The sequence below is a fragment of the Epinephelus lanceolatus genome, chromosome 13, assembly GCF_041903045.1.
Source record: "Epinephelus lanceolatus isolate andai-2023 chromosome 13, ASM4190304v1, whole genome shotgun sequence".
Lineage (NCBI taxonomy): Eukaryota > Metazoa > Chordata > Actinopteri > Perciformes > Serranidae > Epinephelus > Epinephelus lanceolatus.
The window spans coordinates 8,325,840-8,333,432 of NC_135746.1; positions in this window are offsets into that span (position 1 = coordinate 8,325,840).

Genomic DNA, 7,593 nt, shown 5'->3' on the forward strand with positions numbered 1-7,593 from the left:
AACCATTCAATAGCTCCCATCTTGGCACTGCTTTCATTCATTATCACGACAAATAGAAGACAAACAAAAAAAAACCCCAAAGGCCTCATTACAAAACAAACAGGCCTATCCGGAGCTGAATGGATGGTGTTCAGAGTCTGAGATGAAACCTTTTATGTGAGACTGCTGTTTACTTTGGCGTTTGCTGCACAATATCCGAGCACAAGCTCAGACACAAGGACATTTTCACACCCTGATGTTGCCCAGGCCTGTAGGTGTTTGGTATCGATATAAATGCAGTGAATCAAGTCGTTCCAGGGCTTATTATTTGATTTATATGTTTTTCTTGCTGTGTGGATTCAAGTGCATTAAACAAAAAGGACAAAAGACAGAGATTGCTCTTAACCTGCCTGCCGAGCAACTGACTTCAGTGAAGCCTGCAAGCAGCCAAGCTGGAGGAGGACTTGTGGACACTATATATGAGTGTATAGGCATCTTCATTCTCTTTGTAAATGTATCTGAGAGGAAATAATAGGATGAGAATCCTCCAGGCTACACACATGACGTCAGCAGCTGAGCTTTGGTATATTTGCATTATGAATGTCTGATATCCAGAGGACAGGAGCAGAGAGACAACTGTCTCTGGTGTAAAACGACAACCTGGCAAACCTACAGAGACAAAATATGTTCTAATATTTTTCAGGGTTGTCGTGATTTTTTAGGATGATTTCCAATGGTTGTAAGAATATTATATCTGTGAGTCATCTGTTGCAAAAATCGTTTTCAGTTCACAGCACAAACTGAGAAGAAGGAGGTGAGATCCAAATGGCACTCAGCATTAATAAAACATATGCAGAGTGAATAATGTATTTGTATTTAAAAAAACAGAAACACAATGTGATTGATCATTTTTTTTACACCCCCTCCCCCAGACAATGATTTTTCAATCAGGACTGGGACCGTTAATTAGGCAGAGCTGTCAAGCTTTGGTTTTCTCAACAGGTTGAGTCGTGTGTATGGGGCTGTAATTACAGCAGCACTTTCTCCCTGAGGTTATAGAACAGTGTCTTTATGTAGCTTTTCCAAAACCAAAAACACACAAGCAACAGTGAAATAAGTGCATTAAACAGGGTGCTTATCTGCTGTAGCGTAAGTTGATATCATTAGCGTGTCCACCTAACTAGCTTATAGTAGCAGCTCTAATGCCTAATTACATCATTAGCCCTCACTAACATCAGCTCATACACTGTGTAGTGTTTCCCCACTGTGTAGAAGCCAGTCCTGGATGCTATCACATGTTCACAAGAAAGAGCCCTCTGGAAGCACCTATGTTAATAATAATAATACATTTTATTTATATAGCGCTTTTACAGCTCTCAAAGATGCTTTACATTTAAAACAGGAGGGGATGAAGGGTTAGATGAACTGTGATGAGATGCCCTCTAGGGTGTCCTTCCAGTGGAGAAAATGTGATGAAGTGCCCCGAAGGGTGCCCTTCTAGTGGAGAAAACATCATGTTGTGGCCTCTAGGATACCATTCTAATGGAGAAAACATGTTAAGGTGCCCTCTAGGGTGCCCTTCAAGTGGAGAAAACATGATGAAGTGTCCTCTCGAGTGCACTTTTAGTGGAGAAACTGTGACGAGGTGCCATCTAGGTTGTCCACCCAGTGGAAAAAAGTGCCCTCTGTGTGCCATTTTAGTAGAGAAAATATGATGAAGTGCCCTTTAGGGTTTCCATCCAGTGGAGAAAGCATGATTATTTGCCCTCTAGGATTTCCCTTGCAATGAAAAAAAAAACCTGATGATGTGCCCTCTAGGGTGCCGTCTAGCAGAGAAAATGTGATGAGGTGAATCTGTTTTGGAGAAAATGTTATGAAGGGCCCTTTAGGGTGCCCTTTCAGTGGAGAAAACATGATGAAGTGCCCTCTAAGGTGCCCTTTCAGTGGAGAAAATGGGATAAGGTGCCCTCTAGGGTGCTCTTCCAGTAGAGAAAACATGATAAAGTGCCCTCTGGATGCCCTTTCAGTGGAGAAAACATGATGAAGTGCCCTGTAGCATGCCCTTTTAGAGGAGAAAATGTGATGAAATGCCCTCCTTGGTGTCCTTCCAGTGGAGGAAACATGATGAAGTGCTCTTTAGGGTGCACTTTTATTGGAGAAAATGTGATGAGGTGCCCTGTAAGGTGTCCTTCTAGTGGTAAATATAATGATGTGCCCTCTGTGTGCACTTCTAGTAGAGAAAACATGATGAAGTGCCCTCTAGGATACCCTTCTTGTGGAAAAAACGTGATGAAGCACCCTGCAGGATGCCCTTCCAGTGGAGAAAACGTGATGAGGTGCCCTTTATGATGACCTTCTTGTGGAGAAAATGTTATGAAGTGGCCTTTAGAGTGCCCTTTTAGTGGAGAAAATGTGATGAAGTGCCCTCTAAGGTGCCCTTTCAGTGGAGAAAATGGGATAAGGTGCCCTCTAGGGTGCTCTTCCAGTAGAGAAAACATGATGAAGTGCCCTCTGGATGCTCTTCCAGTAGAGAAAACATGATGATGTGCCCTGTAGGATGCCCTTTCAGTGGAGAAAACATGATGAAGTGCCCTGTAGGATGCCCTTTTAGAGGAGAAAATGTGATGAAATGCCCTCCTTGGTGTCCTTCCAGTGGAAAATGTAATGAAGTGCCCTCTGTGTGCACTTCTAGTAGAGAAAAGATGATGAAGTGCCCTCTAGGATACCCTTCTTGTGGAAAAAACGTGATGAAGCACCCTGCAGGATGCCCTTCCAGTGGAGAAAACGTGATGAGGTGCTCTTTATGACGACCCTCTTGTGGAGAAAATGTTATGAAGTGCCCGTTAGGGTGCCCTTTTAGTGGAGAAAACGTGATTAAGTGCCCTCTAAGGTGCCCTTTCAGTGGAGAAAATGGGATAAGGTGCTTTCTAGGGTGCTCTTCCAGTAGAGAAAACGTGATGAAGTGCCCTCTGGATGCCCTTTCAGTGGAGAAAACATGATGAAGTGCTCTTTAGGGTGCCCTTTTAGTGGAGAAAATGTGATGAGGTGCCCTGTAGGTTGTCCTTCAAACAGAAAATGTAATGACGTGTCCTCTGTGTGTCTTTCTAGTAGAGAAAACATGATAAAGTGCCCTCTAGGATACCCATGTTGTGGAAAAAACATGATGAAGCACCCTGCAGGATGCCCTTCCAGTGGAGAAAACATGATGAGGTGCCCTGTAGGTTGTCCTTCAAAAGGAAAATGTAATGAAGTGCCCTCTAGGGTTAGGCTTAAGGTTAAATGGAGTAAATGTGATGAATTGCCCTGTAGGATGCCCTTCAAAAGGAAAATGTAATGAAGTGCCCTCTAGGGTTAGGCTTAAGGTTAAGTGGAGTAAATGTGATGAATTGCCCTGTAGGATGCCCTTCCAGTGGAGAAAACACTCTCTGGGATTCTTCTTCAGTAGACAGAATGTGATAGAGTCCTGGAGTGTCCGTCCAGTGAACAAAACATGATGAGGTGCCCTTAAATGGAGACAACATGATGCAGTAGCATATAGGCTAGCTTACATGCTAGAAAACAGCCTGAGTCCACCGCTGTATCCAGCCATGCATTCAGCTTTGGTCGCAGTATTTTAGCACAATATCGTGTTTGTGGCCAAAAAGTCACATCCTATACAAGATTGTTTTTGTGTTTTTTTCAATAGTCTGCAGGAAACATTAAAAAGTCAGACAGCCTTTTCAAACAACACGTGGAGCTAACATTAGCTAGCAAGCTACAGTTGTTTAAATCTGCCAAGTTGTCTTTTTAGCCGACTAAATCAGCGGTCACCGCCTAGAAATAAAAGCGGCTGCTTTTGTCTAAAATCAGACCAAGAATTTTGAGAGGTAAATCTGTCACCATTATCGTTGTACTGGATGGATATGTACCATGGGAGCAACTATTGGGTTCATTGTTGCAGCCTTTATTCATCCATGTCAAACAATCTCCTATAGCTTTGTCAATTATTCTGCTCTGTCAAGTTAAAGCTGTCGTAAGGTACTGAGGACATGACTTAATGTCTGCCTTGCCCTGGATTTAACCTACACGTGAACATTTTGCTCTCACCTATACTAACTGAGGTGTCTGCTACATAATCAGCAAGTCAGTTCATTAACAGCTCAGAGTGTGAAAATAACACGGACATGAACAAATCCCTAAAAAATAAAACCCAATATCTGATACAGCAGAATAAACCTGACAAAAATAACTTGGATCTGGCAGCCTCCACTCTTTGCTATGGAGACAATCTCACCCTCAGACAGAATAATCTCATATACAAACTGCAAAGATGTTGTTTTGGCACTGTCAACGCTCATGCACGCTGCACACACACACACAGTCACACGTTCAAGCGCCTGCAGAAAAAAGCCTAATAGAGGATCAGAGAATATGTCAAAGAAAGTGTGCTCACACACATAATAATAGCTTTCAACAAATGCCTCTGTGTTTGTCTCTGTTTGTGTGTTTGCACGAGGGCATGTTTGTGTACTACCTGTGAGACTCGGACAGATGCAGACATACAAAGACTCTTTGTTGAAGTTCTTTTTTGGGTCACGACAACTCCCCGAGAATTACTGACACCGCTGTCGTACCCGCTGCGTTGGAGACAATTTGGAGCACACTCTAATGGAACAGTCATGTCAGATTTGACATTGTGGTTTTATCCTGCTGCGCTGCGGAGGTGCTCTTAGTGTTACCTCACCATTCATGGTTCAGCAGGAACAAACTTCATAGGTGGGTATTTTATTATTCTGTTCACAAAAGGTGTGAAAACTCTGTGTACCTGAGTAAAGATGCATGTGTGACCACGCTGTGAGATATAATGAGAATAAATGAAAGTGGATTTTCTTTTTCCCCGTTATTATGACTGTGACATTTTAGAGGAAATAACAGTGATTTATATATTAGTGGCTGTCAAACAATGGCTTTTTAGACTTCCTGACGAGAGGGATTAGAGACTGGTTCGTTATTTATGAGGGAAGGCGATGGTGCAGAAAGCGGGAGGAACATCAAATCATTTTTATGCACTGAGGAGGGAGTTATGTTTTTTATTTTGGCTTCAGGGAGGGGTGTACAAATTTTAAGTGGCTGTGTTTTGTATTTATTTTACCGCCAATTTTTAAAGAAAACATGGTGAGGAAGGCAAGTTTTCTTTAAAAATCGCCATAATTACACCATTTATCACAAGCAGAAATTGTAAAAACTGAAATAATCATTGGATTTTCAAACTTCAAGTCAAATCTAGTTCAGTCTCGGAACCCATCGGCTATATTCGGTGTTTGACTTCCGGCAGACGGCGATACAGCCCCTGGGGGCAGACCCCTGATTTTTTGGCATTCCGGTTTGATTTGGGCGGAGGAGGCGAATTTCCGTTTCCGACTTCCGTTTATATATAAGTAAATATGCTGAACCATTGCGATGGATTCAGAGTTTGGAGTGACGCCAATTATGTTCCGCCTCATTAGTTCACCGCACGGACCGTTTAACCTGGCAACAACTGCAGCCGGCTCAAACCTGATTGGTCAATATCACGCAGACTACAAACAGCCTACACCCGGAAACCAGGGCTCTTCCGCTCTTCTTCTGGAGGCAAGATCTCCGAGGTTTGCCTACAGACTCTACATTCACTGAATGTAGAGTCTGTATATAGAGACTAAATCTAGTTCAACTTTATTGTCATTTCAATTTACAAAATACATGAGAACAGAATTGCACTTCCTCCTAACCCCAAGGTGCCACCATACACTAACTGGTTTATTTAACTTCAGTTTCACATCAGGAGCTTAACCGAGCGCGGCTTATCCAACTGCTCTCACTTGTGCTTTCATTTCCGCAAACACGTTCATCATGCCCCCTGATTGGTTACAAGGTAAGACTCGTATTCACGCGTTACTTTAACTCTTGTCAGCGCAATACCTTGAAGCTTACAAATCTAAAAAGTATATATATACTGTATATACATCACACATATGCATACACGTGTGCAAATGTACATATACAGATAAATAAAAGCACACATGTAGAGTGTGAAGACAGTTCCAGCAGAGCCCTGGACTAAGAGGCATCTGATATTGAAAGTGCATAATGGAATGAATGACCAGTTAAATAAATATGAATATAAACAGCAGTGTAATCTAACTGTGCATGAGAGGGATGGAGGTGACAATGTCCAATGTCCAAGGACCGTGACGTCTCTGACGGTCCTTGGACACATCATGTGTGATAAACGCTTCCATCAAAAAAAAACATAACCAATCTCAGCTTAAATCACCGATATTTCCTCAAAATTAATGTCTTCCTGTTTGGTGGCAAAACATGAAAATTTGATGGCTTGCCATAGTCGCACAGTTTGACGAAAACTCAAACTTTGAGTAACTTCTGATGTCGAAGGTCTTCAGATGATTCCAATAGAATCATAGTCAAACAGACGAAATCTTTACAAGGAGTTTGGTAAAGTACAACTTCTGTAAATGGCTAAAAAATGCACAAAAATTGCAGAGTAAATTCAAAATGGCTGACTTCCTGTTGGGTTTAGGGTATGGCTCCAAGAGGCCTTTTTGTATGTCTTGTGATGTTACATTTGCCAACCAGTTTTTGTACATGTATGTTAAACGCACTGCGGGCGCTGCTTTGTTCAAAGTTTGTAGTCCACCACTTCTGATTTGTGTGCAATGTTTCATGAGTTTTTGAGCATCTCAGCCCCTCAAAAAGCAATTTATATATAGGAAAAAGAAGAAGAAGAAAAATTCCCTTCAATTTCAAGAGGGTCCTTTGCACTGCGTGGTGCTCGGGCCCTAAATATGTATTGTTTCACAGAGAAAATAAAGGACAGTCCCTCAGCTGCACAAATAGTGAAAGCCCTAATTACCTTAATGACTTAATTAGGATGAATGGAATGCTTTGTTAATGTTGTGTGCATAATTATTGATTGATCATGTGCATGAGTGATGGGGGCAGGTGGGGGTGTGTGGGGTGGTGTAAACAGCAAGCAAGCTAATTAATACTGTCAGTGGAAACCGAGGCTGTGAGAGCCTGGCGCTAGTTGAATATGCAGAGTGAGCGTTCTCTCAGAAACAAAATTAGGACGATATTATTTCTGCAGCTTCAGTCCGTCCTCGTCTCTGTGGAGTAGCAAGGTCAACACCTCGTACAGTAGTGAGGGCGCTGTCATTAACGTCACCGTGTCTGGTTCAGTTTGTGTCTTTCACCTCAATATGTTCAAGATGACATCATTTTTATTTATTTTTTAATAATCTTCATGACAAACAATACACTTAATTTTCGTCTTGTTGAAAAAAGCTGATGGGAACGACAGTGACAACACATGACACGTGATGTTCACTTAATTGAGTTTAGCTTCAGATTTTGTTTGAAATTATGCTTTTTTTATTTAATCCAATCCCTGGAGGACCACAGGGTGTTGAGGTTGAAATGTCCTCTGGTATAGTCAGCCCATGATCCTCTCCTGTGCACCTGTCGACCTACATGTAGGCTATGCAAAGGTGCGTGTGATCTTGAATTACATTTTCATCCACTCTGTCTTGTTTCTCTGCAGCTTAATAGTAAAATCAATGGTTGATATATTAAGATAGA